Genomic DNA, 23,966 nt, shown 5'->3' with positions numbered 1-23,966 from the left:
GTTATCCCTTATCACTAACTTTGGTTTGAAGTCTGTCCTATCAGATATTACAAAATCAACAGCTGCTTGTTTCCTATTTCCTTTTGCTTGTAAAAGTATTAGATATTTTTGCACTCATTTAGATGAATGCAGTTTTTGCCGTTCATGGTGAGGTGCATTTCTTAGGGGCAACAAATAGATGGTTCCTGCTTTTTGCCCATATATGCTAGGATGTGTTTTTTTGGGGGGAACTGAGCACACCAACATTCAGAGTTGTGCATGGCAGATTCCTGACATTTGCTGCTTTTGTAGTGCTCACTGCTCTGCTTTCTTCCATTTCCTCTCGTGCTGAGCGCTGCCCTAGTGTGGTTTCTTCTTTCCTGTGGTCTGGTGAGTGGACTGTTCTTTTCAGCCTGGAGTTAGGTCTTCCATAGAACTGTCTTGGTGGTCATACATCCCCTCTGTCTTGCTTCTTATAGAAAGCTCTACATTTTCCTTCAATGATGACAGATAGCTTTGCTGGGTAGGGTATTTTGGGTTGGCATTGATCAGAACTTGAAGTACATCATTCCAGTAGAGTAATTTGGTATTCTTCTGATGTGCCTGCCTTCATATGTGACTTGGTGTTTCCCTCTTGCTGCTTCTAATATATTTTCTGTATCATTTTTTATACTTCATATTTTAATTGCAATCTGAGAACTAAGGTTCTTTTCTGAACTTGGCTGCTTCATGTCTTAAATCCTGTGTCTGGATTGGCATGCTTTTTTCCTAACTGGGAAAATGTTTTTTTTTTTTTTTTTTTTTTTTTTTTGTACAGTTCTTTTGAAACAGTATTCAATGCTTTTAGAACAATATTCTACTTCTTTTATGCCTATAACTCACAATGTTTGTCTTTTCAAATTGTTCTATTATCTTAACATTCCCATGGGTACCTTCCAGTTAGTGTACTTCTGACTTTGTACCTTTGTTGAGTTGTCCAGTTTTCCTACCTTGTTTTCAAGCTCAGATATTCTGTCTTCTCCTGAGCCACTCTACTGTTGATACTTTTCCTGGAAGTTTTTATTTGACTTTACTGTTTTTTTTTTTTTTTATTTCCAGCATTTCAGACTGCTTTTTTCTGCAGTATTTCTGTCTCTGTTGGATTCCTATCTCATGCCATGCATTGCCTTTCTCAATTTATTCAGGTGTTTGTGTGTTTGAACATATAATCATCATTTTTAGTTCTCTGTCTGGGGTTTCATCCAACTCTATCTCACTAGATGCCATTATGGGATTAATACTGTTTGGAGGAGTTATACTGTTTGTTGTTGTGTTTTTGTTATGTAAGCTACTGCATTGAGATTTAAACATCTGTATTAATTCTTTGCTTGGATTCACTTCTATGAGCTATATTCTTTCAACTGGCATATTTGTAATGTTTGGATGGGACTTGGGTGTGGCAGTACTGTGCAGTTCAGAAAACAATTAATCAGAGAAGGAGCTCAGAGTGTCTAATATCTTACCTTTCTTTTTGAGATGGAATCATTTGCTGGCCTAGAACTAGCCAAGTAGTTTAGACTGGCTGGCTAGTGAGCCCTGGGAATTTTTCTATCTCCACCTTGGCCTCCACCTCTGCCTCTCTCAAGTGATCCCAGCCTTGGGATCACAAATATCTGCTATCATGGTGAGCTTTTGAAAACATGGCTTCTGGGGATGGAACTCAGGCCCTCATGTTTGTGTGGCAAGCACTTTATTGCCTCATCTGCCTCCCTATATTTGGACTGAACTTGAGGACTGAATAGGGCTTTTCAGATATATTCTCCATGTAGAGAAAAGTGGTGCCCCCAAGGCTGAGGCACAAGGATTTTAAGGGCAAGGTCTTCCTGGACTAGTGAGTTCAACGTAAATGTCTCAAGACAAAAAAATAAATATATCTGGATATGTAGGCTATAGATAAAACACTTATCTAAAACACGCAAAACTCTAGATCCAATCCCTCCCACCACAAAACAAGGAAACAATAAAAACCTCCAAACCTTGTTTTCCTTCACATAACAGCCTTTCCTTCTTATAATCAGCTTTGAAAACAAGGAGGAAATGCCTTGGTGGTTTATCCAAAAGCCATATGTGACATTCATTTGTGCAGTGTCCCAGAGGTTAAAAAAAAGTTTTGAATTTTCCTTGGTGGGACCCTGGCCATTTCTAGTTATTGAGGATATAGGGCAATTCTTACACATGGTAAAGTTTTGGAAACCTAAAGTTCTTAAGGAGGTTAGTAAATTATTCTGTCATCTAATTATGACTCGAGAGAGGAAGAAACTGTAAGTGTTTCCACCCACACATGCATTTGGCCTTGGCTTACTATATCCATGCATGTGTGTGGTTAGAGGACATACTAGGAGCTCACTGCACGTATTTATCTCGAGAGCATGCTCATGCATATGCAAATGTAGGGGCTATTTTTTTCTGTAGAATAAAAAAATAATGATAAACTCTCTATGATTTTGGAAGATAGAAGCATCAAGGGATTCTGGGAAACAGAGCCAGAACATCTTTAGAAGTACTGCAAACCATTTTAGTTCCCCACTACTTTATTCTATGAGTAAAGGGAAAAATGTCCAGAACCTGAGACATAAATGGTTCTTCATTAAGGAGAAAGAACAGCTAATTATATCGTCTTCTGGAGACTTTCATTTTAAACTCATTTAAATGTGAGGATACACAGAAATGATCAATTGCTCGCTCCATTTCATCAGAAGTTGAAAAAGTTTTCTTTGAGGATTTCAGGACAAAAAGATATGTAAGGTTGCTTACTTTGTTCTGTAAAAGGCACCAGACAAGAGATTTCTAAGAATGAGAATGTTTGTACATTGTGATTTTATTTGATCAGAAAAGTTAATATGAAATCAGAAGAGCCTAGTTTCAGTCTACTGGTGAGAGGAACGCTATTCTGAAGGTTGTGGACTTACACTGTTAGATGGCAGTCTGCCAGAGTTGTGTGTCTTTGTGTATGCATGTGTGTGCATGTGTGGATATGAATGTATTTCCATTCATGTGTAGGCCAGAGGCCAACTTCATTGTCATTCCCTAGGTACTGTACATATCTGTTTTGAGACTCAGTTTCTCCCTGGCATGGAAGTTACCAAGTAAGATAGTCTGGCTAACCAACAAGTCTCAGGAATACACCTGTACCTACGTTGGGTGTGTATGTTTGTGCATTGTGAGTACATATGCATACTTGTGTCTTAGTGCTTGTTCATCATGCACCATCTATGTTCTTTTTTTCTCAGATAAGGGTTTTTACTGGCCTAGAACTTACCAAATAGGTTAGACTAGTGGCTGGCCAAGGAGCTCCAATGAGCCAGCAGTCTCTGTATCTGCAGCATTGGGAATATATGTAAACATATGTATGTACATGTGTATATACAGATATGCGCGAACGTATGTTAAGGTCAGAGTACAGTTTTGGGTGTTGTTAATTATGCTGTGTATAGTTAAAAATTATTATTTTTAGTTTATGTATCTGTGACTAAGCTCGCTGAGTCAGTCAATAGGGTCTTGAGGGAGGGAGTAAAAAGACAATTAGACAATAGGGTAGAATGACTCTAGCAAGCAATGAAGCAAGTTTATTTTTCCCCTAAGCTGCTTTTATACCATTCTAAGTACATGCAAAGAATAGGGTCAGTTCTAGGTCAAGGAACAAACAAGGCACAAACAAAAGTTTCATGATTACTGTATCCTGGGACTTATCAAGATGATCAAGATACAAGGAACACATTACTCAGTTGTATTTATCTTGAGCCTACTTCCTTGTCCTAGCCCAATGTCAAATATTCTTGCTGATATCCCTGAGGTGGTACCAAGAGCTCATGCACACACACACACACACACACACACACACACACACACACACCTAGTATTCTCAGAGACCCAAAGAGTGTGTCATGAAACTAGAGTTACAGGCAGATGTGAGCTGCTATGTGAGGGTTGGGAATTGATCTCAGATCCTCTTCAAGAGTAAGAAGTGTTCTTAACCATTGAGTCATCTCCCTAGCCCTGTTCACATGATATTTTTAAGACAGGCTATCTTACTCAATGGAACTTTATGTGGAAGGATTTAAAACTACAGGTTAAGGGTTGAAGAGGCAGAAGTTCATATGGTCTTCTCCTCTAGACTGGATTCCTGTCATCAGTCCCTCCCCCTTGTCCTCTGCCCCCCTTCCTTGTATTTTCCTCAGGTTTAGTTATCAGGTCACAGTTTCCACTAGGAATAAATACTTAACCTCAAGTAGGTGTACCAAACATGCTGAATTAAGGCTTAAGCTGGAGGGAAGGAATTAAATTGCTGGGTTTTTTTTTTTCCCCCTTTTCAATTTGTTCTACCTGCAAAGTGCTCTGGTTTACTTAATCTTACTCTGTCAGTTTCAAAAGCATGGTTATAATTACAAGTTCTAAAGTATTAGCTGTCCAAATGACAAGATTGTTGTGAAAGATGAAAGTGGAAAAAGCCCAAGACATTTGAGGAAACATACAAGTCTATTTATTGTTGTGCCTCCGTGTGCTTTCTTCAGAGGGACTGGACAATTTTGTACAGATCAAAGGAAATTAAAAACGCATAAAGCTGCTCAAAATGTCAGGCTGTCAAAACTTTGAAAGGAAAAAAAATAGTTTGTAAATTAAACAAAAGAAGGATTGAATTAAATCTAAAACACTAATTAAGAAGAATAGGTGGAAATCAGATATCCAGGAGTTTCAGGAAGACAGAAGCCTTCTGAGAGAAACACAGTGCTAGCTGATGTTTCTCAGGAAACACATCTGCCCTGCTTGGTGGGGGGAGGGGCCTGAGGGATGGGGTAAATTTCCAGCACCGGTGTGTGAGCTGGCACCATCTGTGGGTGGGGTGGGAGAGTGGGGTTTCCTGTATGTTGACTTGTTCACTTTTTCAGTCCAGTTTCTACTAGTAGGGCTAGAGAGATAGCTTAGTTGACATGGACCTGAGTTATATCCCTACCTCCAACCCAAGTTTAAACAAAGAAAAAGGAGCCACATATGGTGTTTGGTTCAAGGTGGAAACCTGGAAAACTCACGTTAGAGACAGAAGCTTAAAAATAAAAGCCTTATTTTCTGAGTGCTCAGGGAGATGGCCAGTTCAGGAACTGAACCTCATCCTTGAGGGGAGATTGTACAATATTTTTATAGGTTGGGAACAAAAATAGAGGGGGATAGGAGGAGCTGCAGTGTTTATCCAATTGTATTTTGACATTATGAGTTAAACCAGAGTGTACCCATTGGAGACTGGGCTGTATCCAGGGTATTTGGCTTCAAGGTCCTTAATTTATTCTCCTAGGTCTGGAGGTCTGAATGATAAGGGGACAAAGGAGTGAGTCGTTACTAGGCTTGAGAACATGAATGTGTTTGAATCCTGCCAGCAAGACGGTTAGGTTGTCCTTAAGATGGCTGGACTCAGACAACCATTTACAACAGAAGCTGTTCAGCAACATCGAAGTCCTCAGATCCTCTAGGGCCTGGGACCTTGAATTTAGTCCCCCCCCCCCCCCATGATTAAATGGAGTCTGAAAACGAAACGGTATACTTAGAATAAGTTTCCTTTGCTTGTTCCCAGCAGTGTGAGACTGTAATCCCTGTGCTGGTGAGGGGATAGGAGAACCTCTGGGACTTCCTGGCTAGCTAGCCAAATTAGCCTGCTTGAACTTCATGCCAATAAAAGACTTTATTTCCAAGACAAAGTATACGATGTCTACTGACCATATTTGAGATTGACTTCTGGTCTACACACACACACACACACACACACACACACACACACACACACATAGGTACCCCTCACAAACACATACACACATACACACACATACACACACACACACACACACACACACACACACACATAAACTGTAAAGCACAAAAGGACTTTGTTGGAGGTAAGATTAAGGCTCTTTGTCATATATGATGTAGGTCAAGCTCAGGATAGTTTTGTTTTATTCACTTCAAGGAATGGGAATTCTATGCAACAGTTTCTAGTAGAAGATAGAAGACTCAGTGGGGACTTGAAACAGTAAATGAAAACACAGGCTTATTTCATTTTGTTACCACTTAGGGTGAAATAAGAAAACTGTTAGTTCACATATCTTGAAGTAGCTATGAGAATTGAATACTAACACATGTAGAGATAGTAGCTCTATGCTTGGCAAAGAGCAAATACTTGCTTTCATTGTTCAAATATGCAAGGAGTTAAATAGAGTTGTCTTGGTCAGTCTTAACAGAGACTTCTGTTTCAGAGGAAAAAGCCCAACAAATGTGGGAAGCCGACAGAAGGCAGCTATTATCCTTGCAGCCATATACCCTGACAAGAGACTTGTTTACAACAGCCTACAACAGCTGAGCACACTCTGATAACATTTTGTTTTAGATACCCAGGATCTTCCCTTGGGTGTGTGAGACTTAAAGGTGTGAGACTTAAAGTAGTGACTTAAAGGTGTGATTTAGAGATAAGACTTAAGGGCGTGACTTAAAGGCGTGACTTAGAAGTGAGACATATAAAAGGTGAGAGGCAGACAGAAGAAGGTAACTTGGAAAAAGACTAGTGACTGGGAAGGAGACTAGCAACTTGGTACTAGGAACTAGGGACAAGGAACTAGGATTAGGACCTGAGAATTGGTACTAGGAACTAGGGACTTGGAACTTGGCAGTAGGAACTAGGGACTTGGAGAGAAGAAGAGAGACTGAAGAATATACGGGATTGAATCACACTCTGTCTGTTCTCCATTCTTTGAGTCTGTCCTCACTCTCTCTCTTGCTGAATGCTGACCCGTGAATGGGAGTAGCTTGGGGCAGTGCAGGCTCTAACAACTTAGCCCCAAGGCTTTTGGCAGTGCAGGTTACAACATTGACAGATCGGTCCGACATTTTGGCCCCCAAGCATGGGGCAGGGCGGTCAGCGACAAAGGTTCTGAATAGGAGTCAGGGAGGTGGCTTATTGCTAAGTGTTTGTTTTGCAGCCATGACCATCTCAGTTCTATCCCTAGAACCCACCTAAAAAAGTCAAGCACAATGGCTCAGTGCTGTTGAGGGGACTGGTATCAACTGACAGGACCGCAAGGCCAAGTTCTTAGAGGACAAGGGAGAAGGGGAAGAAAACAAGGGAAAGGGGGAATAGGTGTTTGTCCCAGGAGATGTGTGTGTGTGTGTGTGGGGGGGGAGCAGACACAAAGGATTCCTTCTGGAGAGAGAGGAGACAGATGTGGTTTATCGGTAGGCAAACGGTAATTTATAAAGGTAAGCAGGGAAACCGAGGGATAAGATGAGGTGTTTAATTTTGATTGGACAGGTTAACTGGGGGAGCCAGGAAGGGGGTTTTTGAATGCTGGATTTCAATGCTTTGAGAGCTGGGCGTTGGGAGTCAGCCTCAGGGAGCCGAAGTGGCCGAATAAGGAACTGCGTGGCTAGCTTTAGAAATGTAATGTAATGGTTTTTAGCAAGGCAGAAAGAATAGAGGAGAAGGGTAAGGCCTGCTAGAGCCATGCTTGCCATGCTAGGGCTGGCTAGAGTCTCTCTGGTTGTAATCCCACCACTGGGAGGAGGAAATAGGGGGTTTCTGGGGGTCAGTGGCCAGACAACCTAGGGTACTTGATGAAAGACTTAAAAAGCAAAAGGTGACAGCAACCAAGAAATGACCCTGAGGCTCTGCTCTTCATTCTAAGGTGTGTACCAGCATGCACATACATGTGCACATACACACACAGACACGGACACACACACACACACACACACACAGACACACACACAGACACAGACACACACACACACACACACCCCTCTGCTTGAGCACAACCATACTTGCACACCATCTTGGGGTTCTCAGACCTCCATGAGAACTTCAGTTGTGTGACCTTGGCCTTTCATCAGCCTTAGCCTTAGCCTTTCATCTGTGTATCATAGATTTGATGAACATGAGACCTGAAATTTGCAGGATCACAGACACACAGAAGGTATTCAACGTGTGTGTGTGTGTGTGTGTGTGTGTGTGTGTGTGAGTGTTTTCTGCTTCAGCATTTGTTCTCAATATAATCTATCCACAAAGATATTTTGGTTTTGTGCAGGAAAACAACAACAACCCCAACATTTGTTTTTTTAGTGCCATGGCATTTTGGCCACGGCTGTGGCCTAGGAGGGGTAAGTTTTAAGTGTGAGTGAGCTTCCACTGTGGCCTTGCTACCATCTCTCCTCTAGAGCTCAGCTTTAACTCAATATACTGAGCTTCAGAATGCCTCAGAAACTCAGCCCTGCACAGTGTGTTTTCAGCTGTGTTTAATATTCTTGGTTTTCAAAATGTAATTCTCTTTTGCAGGTAATACATGATTAAATCTGAGACCCAGGCAACTCCTTTACCCCTTTGGCTATGCAAAGAAGAAAACTCAAGAGGAAGAAAGACTCCAGTTACCTTGTTTCAGGAAGAGAAGCGGCACCTTGCTTGTGTGTTTCTGGCTTTGGCCGACCTCCTTTTAGGTACGTCTGGTAGAGTTCTCAGGGTTTTTGAAAAATTAATAACAGGTATCTAGAGTGAGTCTCTCTGTATGTGCTTTTACCTTTGTCAGTGTTTGTTATAGGAACTCTTTGATTATGTATCCTGACAGTGCAAAAGAAAAAGAAAAGAAAAGAAAATTATTATTTATTTTTTTATCTATCTGTTTACAGGAGTCTCTTCTTATTCGTATATGGTGGATTTTTGCAAGACTTGGCATGGGTGACTGAAACCATGGGGGACGGTGAGTCCTAGATATACAGTGAATTTTCCTATACTGCTCAGTGGTTGCCACAAGCCACTAGACTGCATCTGTCCATCCATGTTTCTTGCTCTGGTTCCTTGTCTGCACTGCTCACCTTGCACTTTGGGGTCATGCATAAGTGGCTATTTGAATACAAGTACTTGGTACCAGGCTAGCTTAGCTAATACTCAAGATGGCTGGTAGCAACGGACAGAGGGAGGATAGTGCACAGGGCACGGACATGCTGGATCAAGGGAGGCCCTGCGTCCCGGCTGAGACTGAGTGAGAAGGTGGTATGTAACTATAACTGGGAGGAAGTATATTCTAAAATGTAAAAATTATTTATTTCTAAAACATTTCTTTGACTATTTCAGACTGCCAGGTAACTCAAATCTTAGAAAGTGAAAGAGTGGGTAAAGGGGGGGGAAGCAAGGGACTCATTTGCTTTCATCTTCTTCATTAGGTTTGTGTATTATGTATATGCATATTTTGTGCATATTTGACATATATTGTACATTATATGACCCCAAACTCTCAGTAAGAGGCTGAGAGTAAATGAAACGAGCTTTGTATCTTCCAACATTTTGGTAAGCGTCGTGGTTTCAGACTATAATAATTTCCTAGTTTTCTTAGCACACTCTACATGCAGTGACTTATATTAGAGATGACTGAAGATGCAAATTTGTATTTCACATAGGCTCTTTAGGACTTTGGACTGATCTGAGCTGACTTTTTGTCAAAGCCATTTAGGTGACCATTGTTTCACTTAGTAGCACACTGCAGGGGTTCTTACTGTAGAAGCAGGAAGTGTCCTTGTTAGTCTCCCGAGCTCCCGTGACTAGAATTTTGTTTGTAGTTTCTTTGCAGAGATCTTTCAAAGTGACTTGTCTCCTTTGTAAGAGTTGATTTGGATACATAATAAGATTCTTAAATCCACTTAATTAGTCCACATAGAATGTATGGTGTCAACAAGTTTGGAGAGGGACCAGGAGAGGTGACTGGTCAGCCTCCCCATCTGCAGACCCTTATTTTTCCTTCCGGACTCTTTACCATTATATCAAGACAATTGTCACACTTACAGACAAACAACAAACATCCCGAACAAGTACATGTGCTGAATAGTTATAAATTTCTTTAGTTTCTCTGAGGTTGGAGGGCTATAAATAGAAATAGAATGGCCAGAATTTTCCAAGCTGGATTATCTCTTCAGTTCCAAGATTGAATTTGAGATGCTAGTTTTTGTTTCCTTCTCATGTGTGTGTGAGCTTGTGAGCACATGTGTGAGCACATGTGTGTGTGTGTGTGTGTGCACATACACATGCAAATATGTGGAGGCCGGAGACCATCCTTGAGTGTTATTTGTTGTTCATCTTGTATTTTGAGATAGGCTCTCAAACTTCCCTGGCCTGGAACTCACTGATTTCTCTAGGCTGTCTGGCCAGTAAGCCTCAGGTCCACTAGTCTGTCTCCACAGCACTGGGGTTACAACCATGTAGGAGTCAAAAATCAGGAACATAGGCTTGTATGGCACTCTTTCTTCAGAGTCATGTCCCCAGCCTGGCTTTTGAGCTTTTAAATAAGACCACAGTGGGACCATCTGGATTGCTTTGCATGGACCTGCACCTTTTCTTGGAAGTCTCCACTCCTGCTCATTTGGGTGTGATAATATCTAAGTGAGCTATGGATAGGAACATAGGTCAGTATACATTCTCCATGAAGAGTCGGGGCATATATATTTCTAGCTTTAGGTACTGTCTACTCTTCTTTTGGTTTTTCTAGTACTTTTTTTTTTTTTTCTAACAGTTATTCTGAAACTGTAAGCCAGCCTCAATTAAACGTCTTCTTTTTATAAGAGTTGTTGTGGTGTCATGGTGTCTCTTCACAGCAGTGGAAATCCTAACTAATGTATACTCAAAACGTCTATATTCAACGTATAAACAGAGATGTGACCATTTTCTAATAGGCGTTTGGTTGGATTTGGAGTGAAGGTCATCATTTGCCTGTGTGAGAGATAGAGAATCCCACGCTAGCTCAACAGTAATAAAATGCTGAACCCAGTATTCATAAGGGGGTGATAAGAGAGCACCGTTTTTCTCTGAAGTGAGCGGATTAGCTTGAGTGTTCAGTCCTTTACAAATCACATTGGAGTGCAGAATGTTCTGCTGCTGACAGGTGAGTATGGACTTCTCTCCATTCCAGGTTCTTTGTTTCTAAAAATTGTGCAAAGTCTACATTCACACCAGCTTCCACATGCAAGGAAGTAAGCTCACTGCTGTGCCTCTGGAATGAGAAGGTAGAGAGATGCTGAAAAGCTGCCTTTGTAGAACTATCATGTCCAGGGAACAAGATGGAATCTCCCAAATGGAAGGACATCTTTCTTAAGTCATTGCTCAGGTTTTTGTTTTTGTTTTGTTTTTGCAAATCACAAGAGCTTGATGGAAGATGGTCAACCTTGAGTGAAGACAATGAAACACTTGAAGTAGCAAGCTGGGGTGATCATCCATGGACTTACAAATGGGTTTATCAGGCATGGAATACATCTCAGTGGTAAAGCTTCTGCCTAGCATATGCAAGGCTCTGAAGTAGATAAAAAAAAATAGGCTTATTTAATAGGCTGCTTGCTTTGCTTTGTTTTTTTTGTTTTTTTTTTTTTTTTGGGTGGGGGTATTTTTAATTTGTTTTTCTGGTTTGGTTTTCTTCCCCTCGTAGTGCTATCATGGATACAGTCTATCATGGAAGGGAACCTGGCAGCAGGAGTTAAGTCACTTTGTGTCTGCAGCCAGGAATCAGAAAGTGACGAACTCTAACTTTCAACTGTTCTTTCTTTCTTTCTTTCTTTCTTTCTTTCTTTCTTTCTTTCTTTCTTTCTTTCTTTCTTTCTTTCTTTCTTTCTTTCTTTCTGCCTGCCTGCCTGCCTGCCTGCCTGCCTTCCTTCCTTTCCTCCCTCCCTCCCTCCCGCCCTTCCTTTCTTTCTTCCTTTCTTCCTTTCTTTCTTTTTTTTTTTTTTTTGTTTTTTTTTTTTTTTTTTTGTTCAGGCCTTCAGCCCAAGGATGGTGGTGCTCATCACTCAGACTCTCCTGCCTCAGACTGTCCATCATTTTGGACTGTTTTTGGTTAATTGGATATTTTATGTAAATCTTTCTATGAACACTGAGTGGTTTGAAGAGGGATTTTAAGGGGTCAGGTCTTCTCAGAAGGATGCCCTTCCTAGGTCACCGAAGCTGATTCTTTTAAAGGAAGTGAAGAGAACCCCATTATGAGGCCTGGTGTTAGGGTTGTAATTAGCCTTGATTTATTTGGTTCTTTAATAGCTGTAAGAACCAACTATTGATATGCTAATTTAGGCTGGCAGAGAAAAGACTAGAGTTCATAGGGTTACTTAACTTGTCCCAAGTCACTGGAGGGCAGAGCAGAAACTTAACTCAAACCCATGTCCCCCTCCATTGTCACATGACATTTTCCTTATTTTTATAATATTTCAAAGCCTTTTTTTATCTGCATTGTCATATACCCCCATGTTAACAAAGTATTAAATATTTTTCAAGCTGTTCTTGATAAGCCAGACTGTCATATGAATCATAGCCCTACAGGGACTCTGTGAGAGTGAAGGGTGTTTGTCCTGGGTCCCCATCTGGAGTGTTCTTTTGAGCTCTTCTGTCTATTTTTGATCAGTCTTCAGTCCTCATGTTCGTCAACACTCAGCTGTCACTTCTCATTTTTCTTTCTGTTACTGCCCTTCTCAGCTGGATGCTGCCACCCACTTCCAAGTTATTCTCTGACGTCCTGTGACTACAAAGTCAGACAAACAAGTATGGCAGAGTTACATCTTAGAGGTGGGTTTTAAGGGCACAGTGAAGGCCAGAGACACATGACTTAAGTAGTCCCGCCCCCGCCCCCCCCCCCAACTATAAACTGACACTTTTGCTTCTTTGTTCTTTTCTTGAGTTTATTCTGTAAAATTGAGGTTCTTTGTATAAGTGAGCTACCTCAACTGAGACTATACTGCCTTTTCTTATGCGTATTTTTTAAAAAAGTGCTCATCACTTGGTCTTTTCCTTGCCTTTTTTTTCAATTTCAGCACACTAAACTTGTTTCTATTTCTATTTCTTGCCCTTTCTTCTTCTACTCCACAATTGAGTTAGAGAAATGATGTTCCTCAGACAGGGGATATAAAATCTGGGGCCAGAGATAGTTCAGTGAGGAGAGTGTTTGTTTTATGAATGTAAAGCCCAGAGTTTGGATCCCTAGATTCCATAATAAAATAAGTTAGGTTGTCATATCAATCATTGCTCTGTGGTGACTCTGCAAGAAGGAAAGGCATTTGTCCTAGGGGCTTGTCTGGAGCGTCCTTTTGAGCTCTTCTGTAAATTTTGTTCCATTTCAACCCTCAAAGTCTTTCTCTGTCATTTCTTATTCCTCTCTGGTATTGTCCATAATCCCAACACTTTGGAGACAAAGACAAGGGCCTAGGGTTAGACAAAGTAGGTAATGGGCTAGTTCTAGGTTCAACTAAGATACTCTGCCTTAGTAAACAAAGAAGAGAGCTATTAGCAAAGACACCTGATGTCATCTTTGGGCCTCTACATAAATAAGTACAAATATGTATCTTAGCATACACACATGTGCCCCAACACATGCAAACATCCATACACATGAACACACAGCACACACAGATACACAGGGAAAAAAATAAGAAATTAAAATTAATAAATACCAAAGTAAATAAGTAAATGAGTAAGGTAACCATACAGAATGCTAACTGTGAAGGAAATGTGAAAAATTCTCTTTCAAGGGGAATTTGGCCTTCATTCAACCTATGTCACAGTAAAGTGGGTATTGTCATCAGAGTTTCTATTGCTATGAAGAGACACCATGACCACAGCAACTCTTCTAAAGAAAAAAAAAAAAACCCATTTAATTGGGGCTGGCTTATAGTTTCTGAGGCAGTCCCTTATTATCAAGATGGGAAGCATCCCAGGGTACAGGCAACATGGTGCTGAGAAAGGAGCTGAGAGTTCTCCATCGGGATCAGCAGGCAGCAGAAGGTAACTGTACCACTCTGGACCTAGCTTGAGCCCAGGAGAACTCAAAGTCCCCCTGCAGTGACACATTTCCTCCAACAAAACCACACCTCATAATAGTGCTACTTCTAATGGGCCAAGCATTCAAACACATGAGTTTATGGGTCCATTCCTATTTAAACCACTACAGTGGATGACCTTGTATTTATTTATAGGCTAATATTAAACAGAATACCGAGACTTAGGAATTTTGGTGAGTGTTATTACTAGGGGAAGTAGCTAGCAAAATGTAAGATTTGACAGAACACTACCTGAGTAGCATTGGATATCATTTAGGATATATTATGAACTTATTTTTTAATTAAAAATAGATTTCATATTTTATAAATGTTTTGCTTGTGTGTATGTCTGTATACTATATGTGTGTCCATTGCCTACAGAAAAGAGAGTGTTAAATTCCTTGGAACTGGAATTACAGATGTCTGTGAAATACCATGTGGGTGTGAGGAACCAAATACAGTCACTCTGCAAGAGCAGCCAGCATTCCTAACCTCCAGCCTCATCGCTAGCATCAGGGAGTTTTTGGAATGGTAGTCCTTCCTTAGAGACAGTAGGGCTGGACTTTTCCTGGAAAGCCATCATATCGGGAGATAGTTAGCTGTGTGTCAGAGAACTTGGCTGAATCACTGAAAGGCTATGGCTGGACAGAGGCCATGTGTCTGTTGTCCCATTGGCCTTGAACATGATGTCTGACTTATCTCTGTGTCTCAGCAGCATCATTGAGCTGCTGCTCAGTGACTACACTGTAGGTGCTTTCTGCATAAAAAAACCTGATGTATCAGTGAATAGACAGAATGGAGAGATTTGGTGTTCTGAAGCTACAAGTGCTCAGGAGAACTTTGATCTAACAAGCCCTCCTGTGGCTCAGACTTGGCAGGGCTAACGCGAAGGTATGTTCCGGGCAGACTCATGCATAGCTGTGCACTCTGCTCTGCTTTGGCAAGCATGACAGGATCTGCTTTCTTTACTCCAGTTTTGAGATTTATTTTTAATTTCTTTCCAAGCATTATTTTAAAATCAGAGTGGAATAGAGTACTATCATAAAGCAGCCTCTTATTATCTATATTGAGATACAGGGCCGCTTCACTCCAGCCCCTGAGACATATCAGCTACACATAATAACAGCCCCACAGAACTCTTGATTAGGATGGGAAAAGTATGTTTCTGGGATTCCCTGTCCGGAAGTCCTGGTTGTAGAGTTTAAATACAAGTGAGAAAGAACCGATGCTAGCTGTGGTTTCAACACTACTCTTCTCATGATAAATATTATATTGCTTCCCTGAAATATATCATTTTATTAAATAGCACCTCTGCCTCTTGATGTAAGTTTGTAAATCCCACGAGCTAATGCCAAACTGAAGTCATTAAGACTCCTTAATCAATTTTAAGACCAATAAGTGTTTGTGTTGTTACTGAGTCTCTGAGAAAGAACCGCCACAGTTCGGGATAAAGTTTACTGAGAGGGAATACTGTGCTGTGGAGTGGATTTAGTAGCTCCAAGATTATTTCCTGTCCTGTCTTGGGATCTTTTAAAGTCATTCTAATTTTCATTGATGTTGTCTCTCAGTGTGTTTTAGACAAGGTTTCAAGCATTTCCAGTTAGCTCTGAGCTTTCTGTGTTTATGAGGATGACCGTGTCTTCTGATCCTGAGTCTTCACCTCCTGAGTGCTGGACTACAGGTGTGTATCATCACCAGGCCAGGCTTTTGGGTTTTTGTGCATGCTGGTCACTTATTCTTCCAACTGAGCCATCTTCCCAGCTCTTCATCCTTTCAAGCTTTTAGGACATTATAATTATAATCAGTATCAGTAGTGTCAAGAGGTTGCAGTAGTGGTTAATAAGTTGACTTGGGCAAGGGTACATACATTGCTCCTTATCTACATGGTTCTATTTTCCTTTCTTATTTCTACACGATTATGGCCCTAAGATTGCGGAGGGCTGGACCACGGCCCATTAACTCTTTCCCTCCTGCCTTTCACTGTGGGTTCAATGGAACCTGTCCTTATTATTGAGATGAAGCTGAATTCCACTGCTTGTTCCCAGGTTGTTTTTCTTCTTCCTGAGTGAGAGGCGAATGCTATCTGCCAAGTCCACAAACTGCACCTCCAGCCCTGCAGGGTGACAGTCTGGAAGAGAGACTTTGGAAAGATAATTAGGCTTAGGTGAGGTCATGAGGTGCAGCTCTCATGGTGGGATTGGTGCTCTTATGAAGACCTGGAGAGAGACATTTATTGATTCATCTGCAAGCGTGCCCCATGTACAGAGGCAAGACCGTGAGGCTGCATAGTGAGAGGAGTAAAAATGGCTGGCTATAAGCCTTGAAGTGAGTTTCCAGACATCTGAAAGAGGAGTTCTGTTGCTGAAGCCAGCCATCATATGGCATTGTGCCCAGCACTTGAGACAATGATGGTGTTTCTCAGAAGAGGGTACCTGGGGCTATTTCTTTCTCTCTTTTCTTCATTACTATCTGGATACAATGGAATGGTCAAAGTTGAAGTTTTGTAATCACTGAATGGTGATATATGTAGGACCAGAGCCCATGTACTAGGGATGGAAGAGCAGGGACAATAACCAGGTCCTCCATGAAATCTGTGAGCAGCTGCCACAGCGCTCTGTACTTTGAAATTTCTTGTGCTCCTGAAGGAGGAGACACTCATTTCAATGACTGATTGCACATTAGGCTTTCTGTATTTGCAGTTGGTAGTAGCCATAAAGGGAAGAAATTGCCTTTTCTGTAACACTCATCCTTTCTGCTCCAGATACACACTCTGTTTGCTTCTTAGGCTGTTTCTTACAATATTGAGTATATTATCACATGGACGGGAGCATCTTGAGTAAGTGACTCTTGGGCAGAATCTCTCCAAATTGTTTTCATGTTATTGGCACTGGAGAGTACATCTAGGGCCATGTGCTTGCTAAAGACATATTCTGCCACCGGGCTACAGACTCCTCCAGATTCAAGAAGAATTGGTCAGCCCTAACTGTCCTATCATGAATGTTCTAAGAAGCCCCTTTGGCTAGAATAAATCATGAATGTGTAGCCATATTTGAATTAGGGTTTTGTTTTCTGCTGCCTTGGAGATGCCAGCATATAAAACATACCTTTGTCAGGCCTGTAAGACTGTATTTTCAGACATCTTCAACCATGATGAAGACAGTTGTAGTGAGCACAAGACATGGTCGACTTTCTGGTCTACTTTGAAAGACCACACACTCAGGTGTCTGAGAACATGGTTCAAACCCAACATTGAAACATTATTTGCAGCAGTTACTGTAGGGTGTCTTCTGTTGCTTTCTCATCTCTAACTTTGCCTACCTCACCTACCTGTGCAGCCACAGCCGACTGCTCCCCGAATAAGCTGTGTGCATGCTCAGAGGTGTCTGCATCTCACCAGAGATACTTACTGGATGCTTACTCCGAAAGTTTGGGCTGTGGAGATTCCATCAACAAATACCAACTAATTAAGCAACTGAGCAAACAGAATTCTCTGCTTTACTTAGAGAATTAGACCAAAGCAAACTGTGAAATCAAGCATGTTTCTTGGTGGTGTACTCTCCGGGACATATTCTGCTCCTTTTTCTCTTTTCATAACATTATACAATCTAATTGCTCAGCTTCCTCATGTAGGTGGGGTCCTACCTTCTAACCATTTCCCATCCAAAAAGACTGCCTTTCCCGAGGAGTTTTGTTTATACTTGGCTTGGTTCTATTTTCCATGACTCTGCTTTGAGAAGCTCAAACCCTTGCTCTTATGTCTTGCCTTCTCCTGAGTGCCTTTGCCTTCTTCACAATCCTTGTGCTTAAGCCTATGTTAAGATTATATTATGAAAAATTTATATTAAAATATCTTTATTAAACCCAGATCTCTTTCACAAGAGAAAACATCCCATTTGTCTATTCCTCTAATAATTTTTTCTTGAGTAGTTGTCGTTTCAAATGGAAATCATATGTAATATTTTAGATAATACTTTTATTTTCCAAATTTATTTGTATTATAAACATGAAATTATTTCAGAGAGTCTGTAGCTACTGGAGGTACACTACAAGGTACTAATGGAGGGTCACAAGCAATGACATTCTTTGGGGAATGAGGGAGATTGTTACAAATGTTAGATGAAGAGGTTGTTTTCTGACTCACCACAAAAGGGCTGACCTCACATTAATGGTTTTACATAGCTCCTGATCAATGGGAGAAATAAAATTACAGAAACAGGTTTTCAGATGTGAAACTGAGCCACGTGGAGGTTTTGCTAGGCTCCTCCATCTCTTCCAGGCATCACACAGTGACTAATGTTGGTATTCATGGGGCTGAATTTATCTCGTTTTCAACTTCACATGTTTTCCATAATTTTATGATTCTCTTGTCCTATCATGACAAATATTTATTGTGAAACAGTGAAAATCAGAATTCCAATTCTTATCACTGGATTGGCTAAGAGGTGAGCCACCCAAGTGAGCTCCAGGCAGTCAGCTTGACGAGGAATCACTTTTTTTTCATTTGTTTGCTAAATATGATCGTCCATAGCATAACTCCTGGTAAATACAATGCAGTATTGCTCAAATAGAATCCCTCATGAACACTCTACTACTCTAAAGGTATCTCCTGTTAATGAAGTGACTAGGCATACAGAATAATGAGGCCACGGGGTTTGTTGTGCAAGCAACCACTTTGAATTCACATATGTGATGGCTAATGCTGATTTTGAACTTGACAGCGTCTAGTCTAGAATCATCCAAGAGACAAATCCCTGAGAACAACTCTTTAGTGTCTAGACTGAATTAACTGAGGTAGGAAGGCCTACCCTACATGATGAGAGTGGCACCATACTGTGGTCTGGTGTCCTAAACTGAATAAAAAGGAGAAAGTGATTTGGAAAGTAGCATTTATCTCTCTCTCTGCTTCCTGACTTAGGATGCAATGTGGCCAGCAGCTTCAAGCTCCTGTTACCATGCCTTTCCTGCTGTGATGGAGAGTATCTTCAAACTGTGAGCCAAAACAAACTTTTTCCCCCTAAAGTTGCTTTTCTTAGGTATTTTGTGATACTGAGAAAAGTAACCAATATACCACATCTACAACAAAAAGTCCCCAAACTTCTACCTGGATGCCAGATCATAAGAAGACAATTTGAAGCTATAGTTTCCAGATGGCTGAATGGGAGTGGGTGGGGTAGGCAGGAGCAGGAGCCTGAGGAGGTGGTAGGGTGCTGGCACTAGGACAGATGTTTCCATGTTGGATGCTGAGGATGGAAGGCCAACTGGGACCATTTGTCAACACTCAGAGAAGCAGCATGTAAAAGGGTATTCTCAGCAATCATCTGCCAAAGGAAACAAACCAAATTGCTTTGCAGGTTAAAAAATCCAGTCAGTTAGATTTTCACAAATAAAACTCCATAATTCTTCTTTTCAAACATTTTCCCCTTTGAGTTAGATTTGTCAGGAAAACCCTTGGGTTATCAAGGCTCCTGTCAGCAGCAGTGAACATGCCTTAGAACGGTTGAATCACTCTTTTGAATTTGGGCCATCATTTTGAAGCTGGTATTCATGGACAAAAGAAAGGCTCTGAGACTCTCTGCATTTAACTTTCAGGGTTGAAAACAGGGAAACAAAATCTGTATCTAAATTAACAGTCAGATGCTGTCTTCTCTATGGCTGGCAGGTCTGGTAGAGGACCTGTTTTTCATGTTCCTTGCTTTCAGACTTCAGAGATCAGCAGCAAATGGTCTTTATTTTCTCCTTTCATGGACAAAACCACTGGGGGAATCTTTGAAGAGCATGTCTCAGTACAGGTTTCCCCACCCCATCCATCTGCACCGTGGATGAGTCTTGGTTATCGTACACAATGGGATTTGAGTGTGTTATGTGTTTTCTGATTAGTGCTTCTGATTAACACAGATGATCATTGGCAATAACTGTTGCTGGGTATTTTTGGACTCCACATAAATATACATGAATGCGGCTGACAGGAAAGTAGTAAATAACAAGGCTACACTGTAGCCAAGATGCGTTATCAGGGAAGAAAGGTAGGCTCCATTTCTTCTCCGGCCTCTGAGGGGGTCATCACAGCAGACAGGAGCCGGCCATGTGGGAAACTGTTGCTTGGTGGTTTTGCCCTCAAACCAAGAGAGGAATCAGATTTCTAATTCCAGAATTATGCTTTACCTTTAACATTCCTCTGGGATTTGAACCATGTGATCAATAACAAGGGTGTGCTTCTGAACCATTGAATGTTGTTATAGGTCTTTTTCAGAAGGATGGAAGTTGGAAAAATAATACACAGATCGATAAGAGTGTGTTGTGTCTATCAGATCGAGGTATTAATCATGACAGAAGTTTGAGGATGAGAGAAAACATTTAAAAATTTCACTTCTTCATCCAGGTGGCAAGCTGTCTTTGTGCCAGATGGTGAGTAGGCTTTTCCACACTTATAGGGGCCTATAAGGCTGCACGAAAGAGGCCTTTGCTGACATAAGTGCTCATGGGAATTCACAGACTCCTGTCTACCACAGCTGCTTGCCTGAAGATGTTCTCTACAACTGGGCTGTGCATTCTCCTGTTCACAGGCAACAAAGCCAAGATGAAGAGATAAAGACATTGTCCTTGAGTTATGGGCCCACACGGTATCAAAGACAGGAACTCAGGTTTTTTAATTCCCGGTTCTGTGAAACACCAGCTTTTATATTCTCTCTATCTCAGCTTCATAGTGTCTTCAGTAAATCAGGCCCAGGAGCCACAATACAAATGCTGACTGCCAAACACCCGCACTTAACACACTGTAAATGGGCTGTCAGGATCCACAGGACGAGAGTTTAAAATAAATGTTCAGAAGTCTGAGTCAAGAAAGTGGACTGACCCCGTGCTTTTAATCCCTGCTCCCATCCTAAATTTCCCAGACGTAGTCAAGAGACTAGAAAAGCATGAAAACAATTCTGTATAAGTTGCAGAATAAGGAGGGGTGCCCTCCATCTGCCAGAGGCATCTCAGCGAGAAGCAGTGTAGACAAGCTGCAGAAGGAGTCCCAGTCAGCAGGGAACCTATGTAGGAGCCAGAACTGATGTGAGTGTAACCCTGAACAGAGCGCCACACACAAGCTGTGACAGATGAAAATTGGAGCAAGATCCTGAGACAAGCTGTGAGGTATGAAGTGTCAACAAACACTGGCAGACACCTAATTGTATTCTCAGTATGTGTGTGTGTGTCTGTGTCTGTGTGTGCACACACACACAGACACAGACACACAGACACACACACACATGTGAGCATGCATATTTGTGTATGTCTGTCTGTGGTGTATACCTGTGTGTCTAGAGGTCAGAGAGTAATGTTAAATATTCGTTCAGGAAAGAAAATCTTTCACTTTTTTTTTTTTTTTTTAAATACAGGGTCTCTCATTGACTTGGATCTTTATCAAGTAGGCTAAGTTATCTGGCCTGTGAGAACTAGGGATTCACTTGTCCCCCCATGTCCGTCTAACCATTGCTGGGATCACAAGCACATGCCACTGTCACTGCACCCCACTTTGTATGTAGGTTCTGGGGATCAAACGCAGGTCCTTATACTTGCCAGGCAAGTGTTTTAGCAATGGAGATGTCTCCTTATCCATGTCCAAATATTTGATGCTGAATGGATGCCGTCAAGGAGCTGCAAACAGTGGGGATCTTTGGTCCCTTAGGTCTGGGCCATACATTCAACACATGTATGTAATTCTGAGTGAGAATGTGGAGATTCAGAGTTGATTCCCTTTTCACCGTTCTGAGATATGCACTATCGCTCCCAGGAAGATTTTCATTCTTCACCATCCTCAGCATAAAGGTGAGGATTTTTTTTAACCCCCATCAAGGTTCTTTACCCCAGAGGTATGCATTCTTACTCTGTGAAAGGAGTGCCTGGGTTGGGGGTAAGTGGAGGAGCATCCAGTTCTGTGGCTCAGTCCCAGTGAGCTGGGCTGCACTTTGAAAAGTTTAAAGCATTGCTCTGATCTTAGCACCTGCTCAGGGCATAGTGTATAGATTTGGCTGAAGCCAACATCTCACAGACATTCAAAGCTCACTCCCCACTCCTCTTCTCAGATAAGGGCCCATTGTACCTGCTCAGTTGTATCTCATTGGATTTAAACACAAGTCGAACTTCCTGTTCAATCCATAAAGAATCCAACACCTACCAGATTTCTAGTATTAGAAATAAAGCAGGCAGGGATGGCGACTTATTTTGGAGATGTGGGCAAAGGTCTGTCCACTCTAGATAGAACATAGATGGCAGACCAAATAAATCATTCTAACCAAGTCCAGATTGCATAACCAGTTAGTTTCTTGAGGTCACCATAGGAGCATGTAAAACTCAAAGAAAATTGCTGCATTAAAAAGCTCACCCCAGCATGAAAGTTGCATCTTAGAGCTCTCTGCATGCCCTGCAGCCTGCTGGACTATTGGAGGGTCTTCTCTACACAGTGATTATTACAGTTTATATAACATGGGGGACAGGTAGGGCTAATCCAGGGTTGTGAATTCTGTAAATTTCAGGAGCTTCTTGAGAGCTCTGAGTTTCCTTTACTTCCTGAGTGGCACCGAGTTACCCTTATGAGAGAGGGAAATAACTGCCCAGTCAGTGGAGAATGATGGCTATTCTTGTCTGACAATTTGACTATGTCTGGAATTAACTAAAATACAAAAGTGAAGGGTGTTGGGGATTGGTTCTAATGCTTTGTCTTGATTCGGTTCCCAGAATCACACAGGAATCTACATGTCCAGATGCTGAGGATCCCTGTCCCCAGTTGGTTTTTGATTGATCAATAAAGAGCCAGCAGTCAATATCTGGGAAGGGGGACAGAGGCAGGAGTTTTAGGATTCTTGTGCAAGAAACACAGAGGAGAGAAGGAGTAGAGTTCTCATGACAGGGAAACAGAGAGATCAGACTTAAGAGCCTGCTACCATGTAAGAATCTGGGATCCCTTGATTGGGTCTGGGAGTATAGATTTAGCGAGTGTTGACTTGGAAATGTTAGAGGGGAGTGAGGTAGCCATTTGGAGGTTCAGGAGTGGCCCAGACATTGAGTTAGCTAAGGCATATTAAAATATAAAATGTGTGTGAGTGTGTGAGTGTGTGTGTGTGTCTTTTTATTTGAGAATCCAAAGAACTCTGGTGGGTGTGGGGGACGTGTGTGCACTGCCTGGAGCTCAGAGTGGATTAACTTCATACCACTACAGGAGGGGGCTACAGGAGGAGCACACAAGTGATGGATATCTTGCTTAATTTGAAGTAGGAAGATCTGCTTTTAATGTGGATCTTAAGGCAGGAAGACACAGGACTTTAATCTGGTTCTTGAGGTAGGAAGACACACCTTTAACCTGGGCCACATCTTTTGTTGAAAGCCCATATAAGGACTCGGGAGAAGGAAACTTTTCCCTTCACCTTATTGCTCTTGCCTTGCTAGCAAGTCCATTACTTCATAAGCATTAGAGCCTACATCTTTGGGATTCTAGTGTCTATTGAAGACCAGCTGATACAGCCTTGTGAACTGAGCAGCTTCTTGGACTATCTATTCATAGCCAGTCATTGTTTGATTATTGGAAACACAGCCTGTAAGTCATTCTAATATCTCCCTGTCTCTGTCTCTCTCTCTCTTTCTTTCTTTCTCTCTTTCTCTATGTCTGTGTGTCTGTCTGTGTGTCTGTCTGTGTGTCTGTGTGTCTGTCTCTCTCTCTCTGACTGTCTGTCTCTCCACACACACACACATGTTTTGTGTGTGTGTGTGTGTGTGTGTGTGTGTGTGTGTGTGTGAGAGAGAGAGAGAGAGAGAGAGAGAGAGAGAGAGAGAGAGAGAGAGAGTTCTCTTTTATTCTATAAAACCCTGACTAACACAGCGTGGTCTTCACACACTGCTTTAACAGTGTCCCATGCAATGCCTTACCTGACTTACATCGGGACAACACATTTATATAAAAAGAAAAGTATATCACACAAAGAAACGTAAATGTATCATTTCTTGAGGCAAACAGACACTTCTCAGAGGACACCAAGGAGAAGGTGTTACACCTTTTGGTCTTTTCTGGACGATCCCTGTAATAGTGAATGAAGCTGGCACACAGCCCTGCCTAGGGCCTGCTCCTCATAGGGCAAATGGAGCCAGGAACTTTTTGTACTTAT

At 41.6% G+C, this 23,966-nt stretch overlaps 1 long non-coding RNA gene across 1 annotated transcript in view; it reads left to right on the top strand.

The window, feature by feature from the left end:
• LOC143443620 (uncharacterized) overlaps positions 1 to 23,966 on the top strand; it is a 75,561-nt gene that overhangs the window by 15,261 nt on the left and 36,334 nt on the right. Inside the window, exons 2-3 of the long non-coding RNA XR_013112754.1 lie at positions 8,327 to 8,484; positions 8,674 to 8,744. This is a non-coding gene — a long non-coding RNA (uncharacterized LOC143443620). The remainder of the gene's footprint in view (positions 1 to 8,326; positions 8,485 to 8,673; positions 8,745 to 23,966) is intronic.

The sequence above is a fragment of the Arvicanthis niloticus genome, chromosome 9 (assembly GCF_011762505.2).
Source record: "Arvicanthis niloticus isolate mArvNil1 chromosome 9, mArvNil1.pat.X, whole genome shotgun sequence".
Lineage (NCBI taxonomy): Eukaryota > Metazoa > Chordata > Mammalia > Rodentia > Muridae > Arvicanthis > Arvicanthis niloticus.
Note: the sequence above shows the minus strand (reverse complement) of the source record. Positions and strands in the feature narration are given on the sequence as shown.